This window comes from Culex quinquefasciatus, chromosome 2 (assembly GCF_015732765.1).
Source record: "Culex quinquefasciatus strain JHB chromosome 2, VPISU_Cqui_1.0_pri_paternal, whole genome shotgun sequence".
In the NCBI taxonomy this organism is placed as follows: Eukaryota; Metazoa; Arthropoda; class Insecta; order Diptera; family Culicidae; genus Culex; species Culex quinquefasciatus.
Window position 1 is genome coordinate 222,197,513 of NC_051862.1, and position 24,469 is coordinate 222,221,981.

The following is a 24,469-nucleotide window of genomic DNA, read 5'->3' on the forward strand; positions in this document are numbered from 1 at the left end:
CATCAAGTCATCCTTGCGATCGGGACAGCGCTCCAAGGGGCGAAAGTGGTCGGTTTTGGAAGCTTTTCTGACGTTTATCTCCGAGTGCGCGAGGCTGTGTGGGTGGGAAAAACGGGAAATTTGTTGAGAGAGATCGTGGTTTTTCGGGTCGGTTGGCAGGATGACGATGCATTGCTTGCACGAGGGGAAGCTGTGAGTGGAGAGGGTGAAGGTTAACGGATAGATGGGGCTGGGAAAGTCGGGGGAGCTACGATGAGTTGAGGGTTTTGTTCCCTTTTTTCTGCGAAAAACGTACAATTTTAGCTTTAAAGAAGGATGTTTCGGGGCAAGAGCTGCTGCTGGGTCTCGTGGCGCAGGGGTAGCGGCTTCGGCTGCCGATCCCGATGATGCTATGAGACGCGGGTTCGATTCCCGCCTTATCCACTGAGCTTCTATCGGATGGTGAAGTAAAACGTCGGTCCCGGTTTCTCCTGTCTCGTCAGAGACGCTGGAGCAGAAATCCCACGTTAGAGGAAGGCCATGCCCCGGGGGGCGTAGTGCCAATAGTTTCGTTTTCGCTGCTGCAGGGAAGTTTAAGAGAGCCGATTAATACACACTAAAAAAATATGAATTTTACATTTAACGTAATCATGGTTTCAACGTAATTTTTAATCATGTAATCAATTATTCGATGTAATATTTTGTTTTCCGACGGAGCTTGTAAAAATTATCTTGTAGATGTTGAAACTCAAATTTACATCATAATAAATATAAGATTCAATTAATTATGGCTCAATTTTCGGTCAATTATTATGCACATAGATGGAGCATGTTATTTGATGTAATTTTCTGTTACATTTATCCGAACTTTACACGGTTTCACTTGACAGTGCAAAGCCTCTGCAGAAACGTCAGCCATGTTTGAAGACTCAAAAATAATTGCTGCTGTCAAGGTGGCTGTTTCATTTTATGCTAAAATCACATTGAAACCTGCTAGAATTCAAGGAAAACGACAATTTGATCATCTCTTGAGGTAAGTTTTATCGTTTTTTCATGAAATTGAAATTGTAACCCGAATATCTGTTGTTGTTTTTCTATTTTAGAGTGGAAGAGGCAATCTCGAAAGATCCCGGCTCGAAACCTGCTCCGATTGGAATTTCCGGGTTTTTGGACCTGTTTTCTTCTCCGGAGCCACTCTCCAGCACAAGCTTCTGAAGCTGATACTGGTTCTGTGTTCCGGAAAGTTTTCTGAACAAGTGGAGGTTCCTTCATAGCCGCCGACCAAATTCTACTGGAAATGAACCGGAAGAAGAGCGGAGTTGACCAGCATACGCGCAGTGAACCGAACCAGAACCGTCAGCACAACCAACAAGCAAGAAATCTCCATTTAAGTGACCTAATTAGCGTAGACGGCCTCATGGAAGATGGCCAGGTTCTCGGACGTGGAGGAAAAAGTGATCAAGAGAACGAATTTCTCGGTTTTCCGAAGCAGGCCCGAAAAGACAAAAAATGTGAGTGAAGAAAAGTGAAGGTGAAAAAAATCGATAATTTATAGTGATAAAGTACAAATAAAGAAAAAGTTATAATCTCCAGAGCAACATTTGAAAGGGGCGGTACGACATTGCTCTTACGGCCTTTCATTACACGCGTTTAAATGGGACGAAAGGCCGTAAGAGCAATGTCGTACCGCCCCTTTCAAATGTTGCTCCAGATCTTCAACGCGATGTTTTATTCCAATAAGAACCATTTGAAAATCCAACAAGAAATGCTTCCGACAAAATTGCGTTAGCTGTAATTTTACACTCACTGAACCATGGCGGTTGTAAAGTAAAAGTAAATCTTTCCCTGTTCCTGAGGGGAACACCCTTGAAGAGTATCGGGGCCGGCATTTACAAAGCGGATTCAGTGGCAGTTTCATTCTCAACTTAATGTTAACATGTTAGGGTTAATGATAACATTCCATAGGTCGCCTCCCTAAGGTGTCGTGATAAGGTCCAGTTTGTGACGATACACTACCTTCCCTTTACTAAGCAATCGATTCCAGAAGGGAAAAGATCACCAGTTGTGTTGGTCCGAGCCGGGATTTGAACCCCGGCGAACCATGGCGGTTGGGTCGTGTAATTTTAAAATCAGACGTAATGTTGCGTCTTTTTTGACGCTCCAGTTATGTGCATCAAAAAGACGGAATATTACACGATTTTTTCGAAGTGTGTATCTAGTTGGTTACTTTAAAAATTATGTTATCGTTATAAAGCAGATTTATTTTAAAATATGCAAACATTTGATAAACCAGTCCAGACTTGATTATCCGATGCTTCGACTATCTGAACTTCCGGTTGTCCAAAGTTCGATCATCCAAAGGTTTGTATGGGACTTCAGATAATCGAACCACGAACAAAAAATGTTTTTGCTTTATTTTCTTTTTTTTTAATGTTTTTTCGAGATTCGATTATCCGAAATAAAATTCTGCCAAGGCCTTCAAATAATCAAGTCCGGACTATATTTAAAAAAAACTTACCTATATTTCTGAGTTAATTTTTAGGGCTAGTGATGGCGACATGGCAATAACAAATAATTTGAATTTCACGTCAATTCCACGGTATATACTAAAATATGGCTAAAATAATTTGCTATTTTAGAGTTCTTGTGTACAGGGAAGTTACTGATAAGTAAGTAGTATATCAAGATACAAAATATAAACCCCGATTAGAAAATGCTCATTAAAAAAACAATATATTTTTTTGCAATTCTGCAGATTTTCAATCTGCTGAATTTAATATTCAGCTATCTTTATTTCATTAAGATTTTTAAAATTCAATTTTTGTAAAATATGTTCAGAATTATGGCGATTTTAAACTATAAATTCAACAGAAATACAATAAATTATTGAATTAAAATATTATTTTTTTGTCATGGTTTTCAGAAATAGTGAATTTTGAGTATTTCCAAAATTTTGGCAAATCTTTTTTTTATAACCTTAGGCTGGTACTAAAAATCGGGGGCAAAAATATTTTATGAAAAAAACCTTCAAAGTTTCAATGGAAATTGAAGTGCAATCAGCTGAGATCAATTTAATATGCATTCCCCTGCGTTTAGAATCATTTCTAAGCATGTTTGGGTTGATGCATTTTTAAAAATATTCGATGTTTTTTATCGCAAAAAGTTTTTTTTCGACAAAATTTGTGTTTTCGTCAAATCATACATTTTTTTTAACTTATGATGCAAGAAACTGAACTAGTGTAAAATGCATTTTAAATTACTTTTTGCATTCAAATGTTCAGAATATAGCTTGTTATTTCATTTTTTAGGCAAAAATAAGTAACTGTGAAACTTTTTAGCAAAATCGGTTAAGGTTTAAAGGTAGCTTTTTATCCTTAAAGTTGGTGAAAATAAATCTTTTCATACAAAAACGTCTTCTTCAAATCGTGAAGAACTCGCCTGGGTTAACTCGGATCATTTTTAAAGTCTTAGACAAAGTTTTTGTTTCATAAAATTTTACATATAATTTTACATAATTTTGAAATTTGTGTTTTTCCTCATGCAGTTTTTCGAATTTTCTCACACAGAAAAAAATATGGTATTATTCTTCAGGAAGTAGCGACAGATTTCGTGGCAAAAAATGTGCAATTTTATATCAGGTTCACATTTTACACATTTTTTGAGTAATATTACTCAAAAAATTGGTAATATTTAACAAATCACATTTTCAACATTCTAAAATTTAACTTTTTTTGCTGAGTAAGTTAAAAAAATTGTTAAGTATTTGATTTTAAAAATCATATTTTAAATACAGTGAGGAGCGATTTGACAATAGATTTTGAGGATTTCGCGGCTTCCGTGAAATCGCGAAAAATGAATAGCCCTAGTAATTTTACAATACAACGAAACTTTGGTCGTTTTTCAAGCAAGGTTATTTCCTTTTGAAAAATTACCTTAGATTCAAAGAGTTGTTAACTGACCTTCTTTTAATTTTTTGAGGCAATTGCTAATTTTACTTTAAGTTGTTGTCCCCCCCCTTCAATTTTTTCTGAAAAATGACATGTTCTAAAAAATTTTACAGTCGAATAATGGAAAATGGGAGAATTTTTAAAACTTTTCTAGTGTTTTTTTTTCGATGAAAATACGTTTTTTCGGAATTCTGAGTACGCCATCAAATCGGGCGTCTAATTTTACATAAAAGTCCCTTTGACAACAAATTTCTATCTCATGACCGTTTCAGGCTGCAAATTAATGAAAAACACCTCTTTTTTCGCATGTTCAAAAATGGAAGGGGTCGTACCGCCCCTCCGTCACGAGATATCAAAAAACGGACCTCGGATTCGTGATCAGGGACAAAAGTTACTCATTAGAACAAAGTTTCACGCAAATCGAAGAGGGGTCGGGGCAACTGCTGTGTGACTTGTTGGAACTACTGCTCAAAAAATGCTGTTATTGTATGTGTTCTTGTTTTTTTACTCATATATGTTATGTTACCATCATATTTATATTTATAGGTGAAAAGTTTATAATTTGTTCAAATTGCTTGAATCGAATCAGTTTGGTTGATATTTGAAATGCTACCTTGCTCATTTTTTTCAGTTTTTCCTAGAAAAATGGTGGAAATCGATTCTACAGAATCTAATCATTGCCATAATTGAGGTGGACCTGAGCTGGCTCGACCTTCTACGTACTCCACCTTGAACCAACCTTTTCCCTTCAGTCTTAGTATTTGCTCTCGATTTTGTTTTCATGAGAACCGATATCATTTCCAACAAACCATTGAAGATGGATTTTGGAGAATACGAAACTCAAACTACTAAGAAACGTTACTAAGTTGAACATTGAGAGCTTATCAGAAAGTTTAAGTGCTTCTTACGAAAATAATTGATCAGCTCAAAATACGCTAAAAAATGTTCAACCTGAGGCGTTGGAAAACATGCCCTTCAACGAGGCTGGAAACTTTCCAAATTGAGCAAAAAAAGAAAGATGAGTGTGGCTTGTTCCGATTCGATTACCAGCAGAGCAAATCCAGATTATCTTTTCATTTTACAAGTATCCGTCCCTTAATCCAACACACTTTTTCACACACTCACACACGATGACCGCAAATTTTGTCGCACCAAAAAGCGGATAATTGAAAATCACTTGGCCAAAGTGTCCCAGAAATCGGTTTTCCCACGTGGTTTGGACCCCTTCGTCTCCGTGCCCAATCGGTTGATTCCACCGGTCGACCAACCAACCAACTGATGGTGGCCAAAAAATGTTTCGGAATCATTTATTTTTAACATTCCCAATGTTCCGGACCGGTGGTCACGCACACACTCACACACATACACATTTCTCGAATTGGTCCAGGAACCATTAATATGTGATAAACCCGGATTGGACCCGGTTTATGTGTACTGTGCCAGTGCGTGTCTGCCCGATGAAAATGGCCGCGGTGGTGCTGGAAATCGGATATCTTTGGGCTGCTGAGTATCAATGGCAAAAATTAGGGTTGGAAAAAAATATCGAAACTGGAATCAGTCAGCTGAGAGGAGTGGAGGCGAACAAATGAGAAAATATACCGTAGGATTGAGTGATTATAATATTTCAACTGATTTTATTAATACTCATGAAAATTTTGAAAATCAGTGGGAAAAAATATCAATGTTATTGACCCTGTGTTAAAGTTTGACTTGTTTTAGGTGACTTTGCCAATGATTTTTCAAATGTCATTTTTTCAGGGCTCAACTTTAGCAGTGTTTTTTTCTAATTTCTCTATGCATCTACGCATTTGTTTACAATTTATATGATAATGGTGCTTTTTTTAGCAGAAAATGTGAAAAACAAGCTAAAAAAAAAATTAAAAAGTGACTGTAAAAACATGAAAAAATTAGATAGGCGAAATGTAATGATATGAGGTGGTAGAAAAGGCAAAATACTACAAAAAAAAAAAAAAACAAACATTAACTAAACAAGATACATAAAAATTTAAATACAAAAAATGAAACAAGAAAAACATAAAACAAGAGAAGTAAAGTTTTTCGTAGAACAAAAGTTACTCAAAATAACCTCCTGAACACGGTAAAAATAAAAATATTCGAAAAAAATAGTTGTTTAGTAGAGGGTTAAGTGATTAGACTTTTTTTTCATAAAATTAGTTTTATTAGGTCCTTTTTGGTACTGGGACCTGGTTAGGACCGAGTCGACTTTTGTAATTACATTTGACTTAATAATTACATAGGATCTTGTGTAATCGATTAGACTTCTTTTCCGTTAAAATTTAGAAACTCTTTAAAAAAAAAAAAATGCTGCCTCCTGATTATTCCGGCTAATAATGAAGCGGAGGGAGGCATCCAAAAAATATTTTACCGATCTGTGGTCCCAAAATTCAAAAACTGTTGGAATATGAGCATATTTGTTCCATTTATTTTGTAAGGATATTTTGAAGGGTGGAGGAAAACAACTATTATCATTATTCAATTTTTTGTGTTACAACTATTTTACACTGTAATGCAATTATTTGCGGTGAAGTCTCTTATTTTATTTAAGAAAAACAAAAAAAAAATTGGAAACAAATTTAAAATCAAATTTGAAAGTGTTTATGTTTTAACCACCGTTTTTAAGTTTAAAATGCTTTTAAGTATTTTTTTTCGAAAAATATTCAATGTTTCGCATTTTTTAAATACTATATGAACAAAAGGTATCCTGCAAAAAATATTTTTGAAATGCCGATTTTTTTTTACGTTTTTAACTCTGTTTATAGGCCTATTGAAGAATAAATTCCTTTAAAAAGTTGTTTTTCCGTGTCATCTAACTCGCGATACTTTGGAAACTGTTGGTTCGATTTTCAATGTTATGAAATGAAGCATTATAATATTTTTCTGCTTTTTTCATTTATGCCGCTGCAAATATTTTGCATAGTTTATGGAAAAGACATATTTTTTTCAAAAAACTTTATTTTATAAGCAGTAAAAGTGCAATCAACTGAATATTTTAAATAGATTTTCCTGCATTAATTATCATCCAAAGCAATTGACCTGTAAATAATATTTATGGTATTGCTGAAATTCGATGTACAGTAGCAAATAGTTATTTTTTCTGCAAAAAAGCATGATTTCTCAGAATCATCTTGGATTTTTTAAATTGATGATACAAAAAATACTGCACAAGTGTCATTTTCATTTTAAAAAAATACTTTTTTCCATAAAAATGTTAATTAAGCTTGTAATTTAATTTTTCCATTTTTCAAATTGTTTTCCCCTCCTTATTTGGCCACAGTTGGGGAACATAAACTCAAAAAAATATTCAAACAGCCTAGTCACAATTCCGAAATCTGTGAATCATGGGTTTCATTTTTTAGAGATTTCACGAGGTGAAAATTAGGGCTTATTGGATGACACTGGGATACTCTTTTTCACGTAACTTAAAAATTGGTGCCTTTGTTTCATAAATTTACTGTTTCTCAGCAACCAGCAGTACGATCAACAAAGAAAAAAATTTAAAATTTAAGTTTTTTTTAAATATGTTTTTTTTTAGCTGGAGTGCCCTAGTAACCGCGAGGCACTAAATAGCGGCATTAAATCAGCATTATATTGGCATTTAATACCAGCAAATAATGCTTAAAACATTAAATCAGCACTTTTCCCTTGAGAAATATTTCAAGTGGCGCACAGTGATGCCGATTTAATAGGGACGTGGCGTTACATCGTGCTGCCACCTGTTTTTTTGAGGTGCAAGAGTGGAAAAGTGCTGAGTCATAGTCTAAAAATAGACGGCGTCCTATCTCGCCCAGCAAAATGAAGTCGATAAAGTAGTCGGTTTCGATGAGAAAAAGTGGAAAACGTGGTCTAAAAATAGCGACGCCATCCCCCTAGGGAGCGTTCTTTTATTACGTAACGCAGTAGGGGGGGAGGGGGGTTCGAAGGCCGTGTTACGCTCCATACAAAATTTTTAAAATTTGTATGGAAATTTTGTTACGAGGGGGGGGGAGGGGGTCTAAAAGTCCGATTTTTCGCGTTACGTAATAAAAGAACGCTCCCCTATGCCTCACCGAAAGCTCGAACAAAAAAAGGACAGCTAGCTGCTCCACACACTTGGTGGTGGGCCTCCTTTGTTTTTTTTTCTCCTGTTGCGTTTCATGTGTGAGTGTGACACTTTGATGTTATTCTTGCATTTTTCTCGTCGATCTCCAGGATGCGCGCCAGCCAACTGATGTATTCTGAAATGAGTGTTTGTTTTGAAAGTTTTAATCGATGTGGTTGATGCATCGAACATTAAGGAAGACTTTCTTTCTGCTGTTTCGAGTTTCTGGTTCATGAGAAAAACCCGTTGTCATTTTGCTGGACGAAAATTATTGACGAGTCACTCAGCAAATTGCGGCCATCCAGTCAAGACTGAACAATCAATTACGGAAGGCTTGGGGTTAATAGGGACAAGTAATGGCTAACGGCTAACCTAAACTGTTTTTCCGAGGAGTGCTTGGTCCACGGTTGGCAAAATTCCACAAAGTGTATCAGACTTCCGGAAAGCAGCTTTTTGCTTGCGAGAAAAGTCATTCAATATACCAGAGAACTTTTGATAATGTCCTTTATGCATGGGCATATGTTTTGAAAAAATTGGCTTAATTACAGGCTGCAGTTTTCTACAAAAAAAAAAAAAATAAAATAAACAAAAAAACACTTTAGTCAGCGGGAATTGAACCCAGTTCACGCAAAAATAAAACTGTTGCACACTGGGGGAAATGCGCCTTAGCCCGCACGCTTATTGGAACAGTATAACGGGAGAAGGATAAAAGTCAATAACAGCGTGACTGGCTGAAATGTTTCCCGTATGGATGGGTTACTTTGTTGATAAACATCAAATGCTTTGAAGCACATTTTCAAGGTCGTAAATGGTGATTTAATGCCAGTTGTAATGCTGAAAAGTTTTGGTACTTTGAGGCATTCGCAAAGCTTATTTACTACTTCAAAGCATTCGAGTGCTGATTTAGTACTGAATAAATACTTCAATTAAGTGCTTGTGGTTACTTGGGTGCTTTCTCATGTAGTATTTTAAAATGTCCAATTTAACATTTTTCGAAAAAATGTGCGAAAGATGTATTTAACTTGCAAATACCTATTTTTTTTAGTTATCATTGAGTAATCTGACTTGGAACATTAAAATTGATGTTGAAATTATGTTCATGTTGTTATTGGGAATTTAATTTGAATAAACAATCTGGATTTATCTTCGTGTACCTCTTTTGTTGTGAAAAGTCCTAATCATAAACTACAAATTGTTCCAGAAGTATATTTATTATACAGATTATTCAGAAGTTTCATATCGATTCAATGTTTCATCCAAAACAAAAAATAAAAATAACAGTCTTTTTTATCTAAAACGTAGGCAATGATGACTCAGTGCTTTTCACAATCAAATTGTTTCTGGATTGGTATCAAGAAAGCAATAATTTAGAAAAAAACATCAACTTTGTAGGTTGATGTGCAAAATTTGCATTATTTTAAATAAGCTTTCAAGATAGTATGTGTCTGAAGAGTCCATTTTTATAGACTTTTCAATTATTTAAAAACAGTTTACCAAAATAAAATTTTAATAACTCGATTTGTTTTTCAGGTAATTTTCTTGAGAAGTTAAATGCAAAAAGATCTGAACTCGATTAAAAGCTTAAATCAAAGTTATTATATATTTTTTTGCAATTCCGTCGTGAAACTACGAGCTTTTCCTGTCATTCTTGAACTACTAAAAAGCCTACTTTTCGGTACCAAAAATAACAGAATGGAAAATTAATACCTTTCAATACCAGTGCTGTAAAGTTGAAATTTTCAACATTAGTATCAAAAAGTAACTTTTTTCAATATTTTTTTTTGTTTTGAACGGTGAATTTACTAAACACTTGAATGTTTGACATAAAATACCTTTCTAGAAGTGTTTTTCAGAATTGCAAAAATTTTTGTAAGCAACTCATTGGAGCAATTCTCTACAAAATCGGTCTTTTTTCTTCAATTTTAATTTTTGTATTTTTTAATTCGACTGAAACTTTTTTGGTGGCTTCGGTATGCCCAAAGAAGCCATTTTGCATCATTAGTTTGTCCATATAATTTTCCATACAAATTTGGCAGCTGTCCATACAAAAATGATGTTTGAAAATTCAAAAATCTGTATCTTTTGAAGGAATTTTTCGATCGATTTGGTGTCTTCGGCAAAGTTGTAGGTATGGATACAGACTACACTGGAAAAAAATGATACACGGTAAAAAAAAATTGGTGATTTTTTTATTTAACTTTTTATCACTAAAACTTAATTTGCAAAAAAACACTATTTTTAATTTTTTTTATTTTTTGATATGTTTTAGAGGACATAAAATGCCAACTTTTCAGAAATTTCCAGGTTGTGCAAAAAATCTTTGAGCGAGTTATGAATTTTTTTATCAATACTGATTTTTTCAAAAAATCGAAATATTGGTCGCAGAAATTTTTCAACTTCATTTTTCGATGTAAAATCAAATTTGCAATCGAAAAGTACTTTAGTAAAATTTTGATAAAGTGCACCGTTTTCAAGTTAAATCCATATTTAGGTGACTTTTTTGAAAATAGTCGCAGTTTTTCATTTTTTAAAATTAATGCACATGTTTGCACACTTTTGGAAAAAATATTTTTGAAAAGCTGAGAAAATTCTCTATATTTTGCTTATTTGGACTTTGTTGATACGATCTTTAGTTGCTGAGATATTGCAATGCAAAGGTTTAAAAACAGGAAAATTGATGTTTTCTAAGTCTCACCCAAACAGCCCACCATTTTTCAATGTCGATATCTCAGCAACTAACGGTCCGATTTTCAATGTTAATATATGAAACATTTGTGAAATTTTCCGATCTTTTCGAAAAAAATATTTTCAAAATTTTTAAACCAAGACTAACATTTTAAAAGGGCGTAATATTGAATGTTTGACCCTTTTGAAATGTTAGTCTTGGTTTAAAAATTTTGAAAATATTTTTTTCGAAAAGATAGGAAAATTTCACAAATGTTTCATATATTAACATTGAAAATCGGACCGTTAGTTGCTGAGATATCGACATTGAAAAATGGTGGGCTGTTTGGGTGAGACTTAGAAAACATCAATTTTCCTGTTTTTAAACCTTTGCATTGCAATATCTCAGCAACTAAAGATCGTATCAACAAAGTCCAAATAAGCAAAATATAGAGAATTTTCTCAGCTTTTCAAAAATATTTTTTCAAAAGTGTGCAAACATGTGCACTAATTTTAAAAAAATGCGACTAAAAAAGTCACCTAAATATGGATTTAACTTGAAAACGGTGCACTTTATCAAAATTTTACTAAAGTACTTTTCGATTGCAAATTTGATTTTACATCGTGAAGTTGAAAAATTTCTGCGACCAATATTTCGATTTTTGAAAAATCAGTATTGATAAAAATTCATAACTCGCTCAAAGATTTTTGCACAACCTGGAAATTTCTGAAAAGTTGGCATTTTATGTCCTCTAAAACATATCAAAAAATGTGTTTTTTGCAAATCAAGTTTTAGTGATAAAAGTTAAATAAAAATCACCAATTTTTTTACCGTGTATCATTTTTTCCAGTGTAGTCTGTATCCATACCTACAACTTTGCCGAAGACACCAAATCGATCGAAAAATTCCTTCAAAAGATACAGATTTTGAATTTTCAAACATCATTTTTGTATGGACAGCTGCCAAATTTGTATGGAAAATTATATGGACAAACTAATGATGCAAAATGGCTTCTTTGGGCATACCGAAGGCACCAAAAAAGTTTCAGTCGGATTAAAAAATACAAAAAAAATCGAATGACCGAAATCTGAGAGAACTGCTCATTGCAAAACTTGATTTTTTCAGCACTCGTTGTATTTGTTCAACTCGGTAAACCTTGTTGGATAAATGTACGACTCGTGCTTTTGCAACATGTTGCATAAACTGCTATTTTTTCATATTTTTTATTGATGTCGGTTGTTTAGGAAAGTGTTCTTAGTGTTCATAATAAGATCTATTTTACTGTTTGCCATAAATATAATCTCAATATTATCGGGAATATCTGGAAAGCTAACAAAACCTTAGGATTCAGCAAATGTATTAAACAGTTTTTTTTGCATAATGCTTTCTTAACCAGCTCTTATTATTAAAAATCGGTTTTTATAATCTGGATTTAATTTAGTAATTGGTAATATATGAACTCAGAAAATATTTCCAGAGTTTTTTTTTTCGAAAAAAAGACCTATCAACATATAAAACACAATAGCTTAAGATCCTTTAAAAAAAACTCTAGTATGTTTGTTTGAAGTTTCAAAATTATTTGAATTCATCTTATTAGAAAAGTGATGTCAAAATTATTGGATTACAAAAAAAAACACATGATTTGTTTTACTCATTTTTAATATTTTCAATTAGCCAAATACAACAGTTGAAAAAAAAATCTGATAATTTTTCCATTCTTTTTCTCACTCTGTACTTTTTCAGAGTACCTTACCTCGACACAGTGTGTCACTGTTACGGACACAGACGATAATAATTCATTAAAAATTTAATACCAATCAGCCGAAACCTGACACCCGCGAAATGGGATATTTATCTATGGCATAATTCATCACGACTTAATCGCTGCGGAACGTGCTTCGGATGGTGATAAATGATTGCACGGAGGCTGACTGAGTTTACAATCCTCGACATTTTTTTGTATTTTATTTTTTGTGTGACATTCGCAACGGCCACCGGCCAGTCACATTCCATTAACTGCTGCTGCTGCTGTTGGCCAGTTGGTCACTCGTTCAAGCTTACTGTCGATGTCATCAACACCAGTTAAAGGAGCAGCAAAAAAAAAATGTAAAAAAAACTAAATATTTCACCCCATGTCGCACTCTCGCACGCCACGCTCGTAAACTTATAAACTCCTTTAGCCAATATTGACCAAATCAGAAAGCTCCCCACACACACACACACACACACACACACACACAGGGAATCACGGAAACCCCCGGCGGCCAACGACACTGGGGTCCGGCGGTGGCCACACTGGGGGAGAACCGTGGAGCATAATCCAATTTCCGGATTTAAGCTCAATATCCGTTCTTGGGGAGCTGGGGCTGCTGCTTGGTGAGACGACGCGATGAGGGCCGTTTTTTTGCTGCTGCCAAGCACGCCTGAATGTATGCAATCCGGAGTGGGTTTTGAATTCTGCTGCTGGTTGGACGGTGGCTGGTTGCTGGTTTTGCTGTTGGGATTTTGTCGCCAAAGCAAGTTTAGAGGAGGCAGGGGTTTGAATGGGGTTGATCGAGGTCATTCTCAGTATTTAAGTAGAAGTTTTTATGTTGATTGTAAATTCTACAATAATGTGTGATTTAAAATAAAATAAAGACACATTCTTGTAACTGTGAAGTGGCTCACATGACTACAATTGGATTTTCAGTGTTTTTTCTGTTACGTTACAACGTTTTGAGAATTTACATTTTCTGTCTGTTTGTGCTTGTACAACAGTTTATATTACGGTTACCCATAAGCATAAGCATAAGCATAGGTGCCCACCCGAACAGTTTATATTACGGTTACCCATATTGTTTTTTAAAGAACTTTAAATTGAAAATACAAACCATGAATCAATGTGTGGTGTACAAGCGTTTACGTATAAATTTTAATTTTTTTAAGCTTCTGTAGTTTATGTAAATATAACAATTTAATAACGACTTTCATTTTAAACTAGCTAACTTTAGCAAATATTGTAATTTTGTTTCGATTGCTTTATTTGAGAAAGATCAAAAAAATATTTTAGCTTTATTTTAAGTGTCGCTCAGAATTTCAATAACAAAATCAGGGGGTAAATAAAATAATTTTTGGTAAGGATTTAGATTTACATCGAAAAAACTATTATGCAGGTAAAAACATAATTTCAAGTTTTTGTTCCTCGGCTCTTGTCGACATGCATTTTGTATCATTACAATTTTGATACCTTCGAAATTTGGCAAAATATCAATGAATTCTTACTTACTGGAAAAAGCAAAGGATTCATAACAATATATGTTTTCAAACTTTCACGTTTTTTACCGATCTGTGGTCCCAAAATTCAAAACTTGTTACAATATTTAAAAAAATCTTTTCTTATTGAAAATGCATTATTGAACGTTATACAATCTATTCTCAATAGTTGACAATTGATTTTACATGTTTTTTATGACAATTTGAATTGTAGTTAACATTAATTTATCCTTACCCCTGACTTTTGAGAAAATTTAGAAGGAGGAGGGGAGGGGGGAACTTGTAATAAAATTGCAATGGCCTTAATATATAGTACAAATTTCACTAGAGCAATTCTCTACCAAAACCAGAAATGGATTTTATTTGTATTTTTTTTATTTGGCTCAAACTTTGTGGAGGCCTTCCCTATGACCAAACAAGCTATGTTGTGTCATTGGTTCACCCATACAAGTCTCCATACAATTTTGGCTGCTGTAACTTTTGAGCGAAATTTCTGATTGTGTCTTCGGCAAAGTTGCAGGTATTGTTGAGAACTATTGATAAATAAATAGGTACACGAAAAAAAAGCCAAATTTTTTAATCATCTTTTTTTCACAAAAACTCAATTTCCCAAAATACGTATTTTTTGACTTTTGATATTTTTTTATATGAATCCGCAACTTTTGAGCTATAGAGAAACATGGTCAAAAATCTGCCGCCGAGTTATGATTTTTCGAAAAAATAGTGATTTTTGGAAAAAAATCAAAATTTCATGCAAAAACAAATTTGACATTAATTTTTAATGTAAAATTGAATTTCCAATCGAAATGTACTTTACAGATTTTTTGATTAGGGGTTCTGTTTTCAAGGTAAAGCCACCACAAGTTTGATTTTAGCGAAATATTTGCAGTTTCTCGATTTTTAAAAATAGTGACCATTTCTTAAAATTATTTTTTTCAAAAGTGCAGAAAATGATGAAAATAAAAAATATGTAAAAGGCAGTTTATTCTGCGTTGGGGACAATTGGTCTAAAACTGATTCTTCAATCTTTTTATTTGGTTCAAATTCTAAACCAACATAAATGTATTAAACTATCAAGAGCAAATAGTCATTCTTATGTAAAATTGTCTGTTATTTTTTGATTTTTAAATTCAGACCTAACATTTGAAAACGGCCAAAAATGCTTTTATAGAGGAATTAGGGTTAAATGGACCCGAGATGATTTTTGCGGTGCATGTGGTTATTTTTACTGGATTCCTGGGACATTTTCACATAGGTTAAGTGCATTTTGGATGGCCGCATGAAGTCTCCGCTCTCAATACAGACTAATTTTAAAGGAAAAATGTAAAAAATTGGGAATTTGGGCAAAATAGACCCTTTGCCGTTTCGTGCGGTGGATGAAACCATCACCAATCGATTCCCCGGATTTTTTTTACATAAGAAACATTTTTTTTCATACCAGGGAACCAGCCGCGTTCAATTAAGTTCGATTTTGGGTTCCATTTCGACCACTGTGCAGTGGCTTAAAGAAATAGAAACAGGAAAATTGAAGTTTTCGAAGTCTAACCCAAACAGCCCACCATTTGATAATGTCGATAGCTCAGCAACTAATGGTCCGATTTTCAATGTTAAAACATGAAACATTCGTGAAACAAGACTAACATTTCAAAAGGGCCAAACATTAAATATTACGCCCTTTTTAAATGTTAGTCTTGATTTCAAATTTTGAAAATATTTTTTTCGAAGAGATCGGAAAATTTCACGAATGTTTCATGTTTTAACATTGAAAATCGGACCATTAGTTACTGAGATATCGACATTAGAAAATGGTGGGTTGTTAGGGTGAAACTAAGAAAACATGAATTTTCCTGTTTTTAATCACTTGCATGGCAATATCTCAGCAACCAAGGGTCGCATCAACAAAGTTTAAAAAAGCAAAATATAGAGAATTTTCTCAGTTCATCAAAAATATTTTTTTCAAAAGTGAGCAAATATGTGCACTAATAAAAAAAAATAAAAACTTAGACTATTTTCAAAAAGTTACTAAAAATGACTTTACCTTAAAAATGGTGCAGTTTATTAAAATTTTATTAAAGTACTTTACAATTGCGAATTTGATTTTACATCAGAAAATGGATTTGAAAAATTTTTGCGACCAATGTTTCGATTCAGAAAAAAATTAGTATCGATTAAAAAAATCATAACTCGGTCAACAATTTTTTGCACAACCTGGAAATTTTTGAAAAGTTGGTTTTTTTTTAGGGGACAAACAAATAAAAAAAAACTTTTTTTTGCAAATCATGTTTTACAGGCAAAAACTAATAAAAAATCACCATTTTTTTTAACCGTGTATCATTTTGTTCAGTGTAGTCCTTATCCACACCTACAACTTTGCCGAAGACACCAAATCGATAAATCCTTCAAAAGATTTTTGAATTTTCATACATCATTTTTGTATGGAAAGCTGCCAAATTTGTATGGAATATTATATGGACAAAATTATAATGCAAAATGGCTTCTTTGGACATAACGAAGGCACCATAAAAGTTTCAGTAGGAATAAAAAATACAAAAAAAAATCGAATGAATAAAATCTGAGAGAACTGCTCATTTACGATGTAGTGCAACATTTTTCATAAAAATTGTGAATGAAATGACATATTTTGGATTTGTTTTTAAAACCTGGAATTGGATATTTTCTGAATGTTTTCTAACTGGTTTAGAGCATTAATTTGGAAAAAGGTTCAAATACATCTCTGTTTATTTACTATTAAAAATATTTGGAATCAGAACTACACAGCCAAATATCTCTTCTTTAGCTTGGTGCCTTAGTTCCCCGTTTGTTTTTTTAATTATTTTTTTTTCTATAGAAAAGGTCTCTTGAGCAATTTTGAGAGATTTTTGTCAGCGATTATTTTTTTAATTTGAATGAAAATTTGTATCTACTTCTTTTTTATCAAAGTTTTGGGCCTTTCCAATGTCAAAAAATTAAAGTATGGTCATAATATGACATATTATGCTCAGATATTTCGAATAAAAATATGTTTAATATTTTTAAAACACACGTAACATAATAATAAAAGTCTCAAAAATATTTATTTTTGACAACTTTGTCGAGAACACCAAGTCGATCAGAAAATCCATTCTCATGATTAATATTTTATTTTTTTTTTCATAGCCTTTTTCTTAGGACAGCGATAGATTTGAATAGAAATTAAGAAGCTCTCTGATATTTAAAGCTTGAAATACATTTTAGTGGATTTTAATATTTTTAAATTCGTACCAATTTGCAAAAAGATGGCTTCTTCAGAATACCAAAAAATAAAATCAACTCAACCCAACATCCCTCCCATGAGTGTGTACTTATCTTGCGTTTTTGCCATTTCAAAGTCGCATTGGTTTGGTTAGGAGCTTTGGCCACGCCACGCTTCACGGATAGTTGGTCCTTCCGGATGCTGGGTCTGACACTCCAACCGGGCAGCGGCCACGGCGACTCAACCATCTCATATCGCGTTGCCGTTCACTTTTACGATCACGACGACGCAGAAGAAACATTTTTTTCCAAGTCGAGGGTTGTTACTTTGGCAGAGGGGGGAAAAAAAGCGAAATGGCTTTTCCTTTCGCACTCTTTCATTCGCACTTTTTGCCTTCTGCCTCGTTTTTTTTTTCTCTCATTTTGGGCAGACTTGGGATGTGAGCAAACAGGCAAACATTTTCCGCTGCTGGAAGGTTGTTTGCCGAGTGTAAACTTTGGGACCCTCCCTCAAAAGCTTGGCTTTTCTTAAAGTTTGTGTGCGCCGCAAAAACACGACGGTTTTTCGTCTCTTTTCCGGGATGTTTTTGTTTTGGTGTGCTCTGATGTGTTGGTTTATTGTTGCTTAAATTGGGTCGAAGTTTGTGTACAAAGTTGAAATCTTTTTGTTAACATTTTCAAAGCTGAAAAATGTTTGCTTTTGACACGTGGAAAGTGTGTCGTTAAATTTGTTTAACGAGTTTCTCAACTAGCTTTAAACAAATGGAACAAATTCTTATGAATATGTGAATTCAAGCATGATAAGAATGCACACAATGTATGCAATCTCATGGAATTTCTATTTTTTCACCACTTAAAAGGATCAGCTAATAAACTTCCACCACCCACAAATAGCATTGAAGCGTATGTAATGTCTAAATAGAGTACTTAGCACATTACTGAAGCACCCCCCCTGAAGGGTGAAGAGGGACAAGACCTTTGCTCTCCCGATTTACCCCATCCCCTTAAGCAAACATGTCCCAACTTTAATAATAGAAAACCACCCGCCCAAGTTCAACCTCGTGCTTCATGTTCTACGCTCGTGGAAAAAAAAACAAGCAAATACTGAATAGAACAGGAAAAAAAAGCAAGCAAAATCACTTTCAAACCACCCTCCCGCGCGTGCCGGACTACGTCAGAGTGACCAACACGCTCCTCCAAAAAGGATTAGCTGACCCCTGCCGACCTCAGAGTGGCCACCCACGCCAAAGAGAGGAGGCCCGCAGGCAGTTTGTGGCAGGATATGCAGAGTGGTGCAGTTCGTTGGTGGTGGTTCGTGAAGTTCAGCAAACAGTGGGATGTGATTTCGAATGTCGAATGTCATTTTTTTAAATAACTATGAATTTCCTGATAAATTTGTATTAACTTATCTATCCAATTACTCTCTACTGCATTTATTTTCTTTTTTTTTGAGAATTTTTCGATCATCGGAGAGCATGATTATGATTCTGTTTGACTATCGTAACTAATTTGTGCAACCCTTAGGCAGACAAATTTAGAACAATACAACACCTATTTCAGTTTAGACTCGGTTGGCCACAAATTTCTCTTCAAATATTCGAATCAAGAAAAAATAAACATTTTTGTTATTTTTTGTGATTGTCGAGCCATGCGTAATCTTCTAAACTGGTCTGAAGTGAAAAGGAATTATTAAATCCAAGATGGCGTCCAAAATGGTGGTGATAAAATTTGGAGATAATATATTTGGTAAAATAAGAAAAAAAAAGATTTTTAAAAGTTCCAAACAAACCTTCGGTCTTCGGATAACCGAACTCCAAATTATTGAGGCTTTCAATGCTGAAAAAGAGCAAAAAAGTAAAAATATTTTCTAAAATAAAGTAATTTGTTAATGTTTCGTCAAAATTTGAGTTTCCCAACCCAACGTTGATATCCTGAACCATTTTATAAAATACAGTCGACTCTCTGGCTGTCGATCTTCTCGATATCAATATTTCTCCATCTGTCATCTCCCGCTCTCGACGGTCCCTGCAATACCGACGCAGAGAAAGTTCACAGTAATTTGGTTTAAATATATATCATATAGTCGTCCTGCCCCGTTTTCCCCTACATAGCAAAAAATCCGATGGTAAAATCGCATGCAAAAGCATGCACATCACCTTCGTCAAAATAAACACTTAATATTACACACGCATGTACAATTTTTGCAAACACAAAAAAAAAGTTGCAACCGACGGGATTCAAACCCAGCACCAACAGTAAGGACTGGCGCCTTAGCCCACTCGGCCATTAGACCGATGAAAAGCTGCAAGGATAAACGCATATGAGCAATTCTCTACCAAAACCGGAAATGGATTTTATTTGTATTTTTGATTTGGTTCAAACTTTGTGGGGGCCTTCCCTATGACCAAATATGCTTTTTTGTGTCATTGGTTCACCCATACAAGTCTCCATACAATTTTGGCAGCTTTCCATACAAAAATGGTATGTAAATATTCAAACAGCTGTAACTTTTGAGTGAATTTTCTGACCAATTTGGTGTCTTCGGCAAAGTTGTAGGTATTGTTGAGGACTTTTAAAAATAATAGGTACACCGAAAAAAAAAATTGCAGATTTTTTAATCAACTTTTTTTTATTACAAAAACTCAATTTCCCAAGATACGTATTTTTTTATTTTCGGGATTTTTTTTATATGTTTTAGGGGACAAAAATCCGCAACTTTTGAGCTATAGAGAAACATGGTCAAAAAATCTGCCGCCGAGTTATGAATTTTTGAAAAAATAGTGATTTTTGGAAAAAATCGAAGTTTTATGCAAAAACAAGTTTGACATTACTTTTTAATGCAAAATTGAATTTGCAATCGAAAAGTACTTTACAGATTTTTTGATGAAGGGCTCCGTTTTCTAGATATAGCCACCGAAATTTTTAAAAATAGTGACCATGAGTGACCATTTCTAAAAAAAAAATTTTTGAAAAGTTCAGAAAATTTTCTATAAAATTGTCTAGGAGACATTGAAGATTGGACCTCTGGTTGCTGAAATACAGAGGCTTAAAGAAAAAGAAACATGAAAATTGAAGTTTTCTAAGTCTTACCCAAACAGCCCACCATTTTCTAATGACGATATCTCAGCAATTAATGGTCCGATTTTCAATGTTAAAACATGAAACATTCGTGAAATTTTCCGATCTTTTCGAAAAAAATATTTTGAAAATTTTTAAATTAAGACTAGCATTTTAAATGGGCGTAATATTCAATATTTGGATCGTAGATTATTTTTGACAGGATATATAATTGAATTTTGAACCGATTTTACAAAATTTTATAGCTGTTGGTTTTGCCTTCCTCACCTTACTGAGGAAAGGCTATAAAATCACTCGAAAAATGAACTTCTTAATTTGACCTCATAGACCCACCTTCACGTATACCTATCGACTCAGAATCAAATTCTGAGCAAATGTCTGTGTGTGTAGGGATGTGGGTCTGTGCACCAAAAAATATGCACTCGATTATCTCAGCACTGGCTTAACCGATTTGGACCGATTTGGTCTCATTCGATTCGTCTTGGGGTCCCATAAGTCTCTATTGAAAATTATGAAGTTTAGTAAAGTACTTCAAAAGTTATGCTAAAAAAACGATTTTGGCGTATGTCCGGAAGATTGTAAAAAGGGTGGTTTTTGTAAGAAACCCTGTCATGTTATACATTTTCAGAAAGGTATTAAAAAGACCTTTCCAATGAGCCCAAAACATTGAAGATCTGATAACCCTATCAAAAGTTATTAGCACTTAAGTGTTATTTATACACTTTTTGGAGGCCGGATCTCAGATATTTCAGTAAAAATGATGTCCGGGTCCATCATGCGACCCATCGTTAGTTAGATAATCGTAAGACCTTTCAAATGAGCCTAAAACATCAAGGATCTGACAATCCTATCAAAAGTTATTGGCACTTAAGTGTTATTTATACACTTTTTGGAGGCCGGATCTCAGATATTTCAGTAAAAATGATGTCCGGGTCCATCATGCGACCCATCGTTAGTTAGATAATCGAAAGACCTTTCAAATGAGCCTAAAACATCAAGGATCTGACAACCCTATTAAAAGTTATTGGCACTTAAGTGTTATTTATACACTTTTTAGAGGTTTGATTTCAGATATTGTAATAAAAATATTGTGTGAATCTTCCATGTGAACTATCGTTGGATAGGTTTTTTTTTTATCAGGCCTTGCCGATGAGCCAGAAATATTGATGGTCTGCGAACCATATAAAAAGAAATGAGTAATAAAGTTGATTTGTTAAACATGTTAAGGGGGAATGTTGCTATTTTTACTGAATGTATTGACTTTATAAAAATGAGGAAGGCACCAACCACCTAAAGGTGGATTAAGTAACGTTTTTCAATAAACATTCAAATTATCTTCTGATCAACATTCCATCAGACTTTTTTTTTCTCTGGTCGATAGTTGAACAAGAAACAATTAAAAGTAGAATCAACAATGGATTAACAAATTAACTGACACCGCTACAAATTCACTTCAATTACCCTATGTCCAACTAATTTCCCAAAGTGCATCCTTCCTGTCGTCGTCGTTCAGAGAACGCCCTGGAGCGAATATTTTTATGGATTCTAAATCCTCCCCCAACAAGAACCAGCAAAAGCAGCAGCAGCTCATTTGCTTCGGTGGCGGTTTTACCGATTGCCGTTATTTTTTTTGCCTTAATTTTTCTGCTGACCCCCGTGGCCAGAACGCGGATGCCAAGGCCGGGACGAGGAGCGTCTCGCGTGAGGCTGACCAACCAAATCCTGCTGCTCCTACCCTGCTCTGTGCAAATGAAAGTGGTGAGTAATTAAAGTGGGGTTGGTGCTTTTTTTTCTGCCCTTATAAAAAGTTGATGCAGTTTTCCGAGTTGCTCCGTGCTCCAACAACTAGTAATGAGTGTGGCGAAACGAAAGTTGCCGCCGTGGATAATAAAAATAAAATGGGCAAACTTATTCGGACTGCGGCGACTTTGGACAGCGTGGACAGAGTGGACGTGCAATAATGGCCCTTGGGCAGGGAGTGCAAGTACCTACAGTTGCAGCGGGAAATTTGTGAAGGTGGTTTGCCGCATTTTGTGACAGGAAAAAGTTTTTTTGCCTAAATCGCTGGAGAGAAAAACATGTTAGAAGAAGGAAATTAACTGAAACGAGCTTAAGCTTTTTTGAAATTCATTTTTTATTGAATCTGGTGAAAGATTAGGAAGAAATCAAACAATTGAGGTTAACAAAACTCAAATAATATAGTTTAAATATTCTATACTCAATGTTTAATTTTATAATATAATTTTTAATCATTTTTAAACTCAGATCTAATTTTGTTTGAAATGAAAATATAAATTTTGTCGAATGAATGGAGTTTGATGGACATATTTGTCTTAACTGACTTTTTTTTATTAGTTTTTAGATGTATTCTTTAAGATTTGAAACCGCGCGGAACGTCGAAAACCCCAGTTTTAATGTTCAAAAAATCATATTTCCGGAAATGTTGTGTGAAGTATTACAAGGAATCAAAATATTTTCAGATAAGAGCTGTCTGGTCCCGAGACCTTCAAATCAGTGAATGAATTTTTCATAGGACCTTTTCAATTATTCAGCTAGTTTATTCAGATCTTAACATAATTTTCCTGAAAAGCCCAACTCATTACCTTTTTTTCAATTGCGGCGCTCTTAAATTCATTCAGCCGTTCCGAAGATATGTTTTTTTTGCAAAAATGTGCTTATTGCGAAAATAATCGAAAATACAATTTTTTGGGCCACTCTATTTGGGAAAGAAGCACTTTCTTTACTTTAGCCTAAGAACCCCTATGCCAAATCGGTGCACTTTTGATTTGGAAACGTCCTGTTTGACATGAAATGTTTTATGTTTTATGTTTTATGTTTTATGTTTTATGTTTTATGTTTTATGTTTTATGTTTTATGTTTTATGTTTTATGTTTTATGTTTTATGTTTTATGTTTTATGTTTTATGTTTTATGTTTTATGTTTTATGTTTTATGTTTTATGTTTTATGTTTTATGTTTTATGTTTTATGTTTATGTTTTATGTTTTATGTTTTATGTTTTATGTTTTATGTTTTATGTTTTATGTTTTATGTTTTATGTTTTATGTTTTATGTTTTATGTTTTATGTTTTATGTTTTATGTTTTATGTTTATGTTTTATGTTTTATGTTTTATGTTTTATGTTTTATGTTTTATGTTTTATGTTTTATGTTTTATGTTTTATGTTTTATGTTTTATGTTTTATGTTTTATGTTTTATGTTTTATGTTTTATGTTTTATGTTTTATGTTTTATGTTTTATGTTTTATGTTTTATGTTTTATGTTTTATGTTTTATGTTTTATGTTTTATGTTTTATGTTTTATGTTTTATGTTTTATGTTTTTAGTTTTATGTTTTTAGTTTTTAGTTTTTAGTTTTTAGTTTTTAGTTTTTAGTTTTTAGTTTTTAGTTTTTAGTTTTTAGTTTTTAGTTTTTAGTTTTTAGTTTTTAGTTTTTAGTTTTTAGTTTTTAGTTTTTAGTTTTTAGTTTTTAGTTTTTAGTTTTTAGTTTTTAGTTTTTAGTTTTTAGTTTTTAGTTTTTAGTTTTTAGTTTTTAGTTTTTAGTTTTTAGTTTTTAGTTTTTAGTTTTTAGTTTTTAGTTTTTAGTTTTTAGTTTTTAGTTTTTAGTTTTTAGTTTTTAGTTTTTAGTTTTTAGTTTTTAGTTTTTAGTTTTTAGTTTTTAGTTTTTAGTTTTTAGTTTTTAGTTTTTAGTTTTTAGTTTTTAGTTTTTAGTTTTTAGTTTTTAGTTTTTAGTTTTTAGTTTTTAGTTTTTAGTTTTTAGTTTTTAGTTTTTAGTTTTTAGTTTTTAGTGCTTAGTTTTTAGTTTTTAGTTTTTAGTTTTTAGTGCTTAGTTTTTAGTTTTTAGTTTTTAGTTTTTAGTTTTTAGTTTTTAGTTTTTAGTTTTTAGTTTTTAGTTTTTAGTTTTTAGTTTTTAGTTTTTAGTTTTTAGTTTTTAGTTTTTAGTTTTTAGTTTTTAGTTTTTAGTTTTTAGTTTTTAGTTTTTAGTTTTTAGTTTTTAGTTTTTAGTTTTTAGTTTTTAGTTTTTAGTTTTTAGTTTTTAGTTTTTAGTTTTTAGTTTTTAGTTTTTAGTTTTTAGTTTTTAGTTTTTAGTTTTTAGTTTTTAGTTTTTAGTTTTTAGTTTTTAGTTTTTAGTTTTTAGTTTTTAGTTTTTAGTTTTTAGTTTTTAGTTTTTAGTTTTTAGTTTTTAGTTTTAGTTTTTAG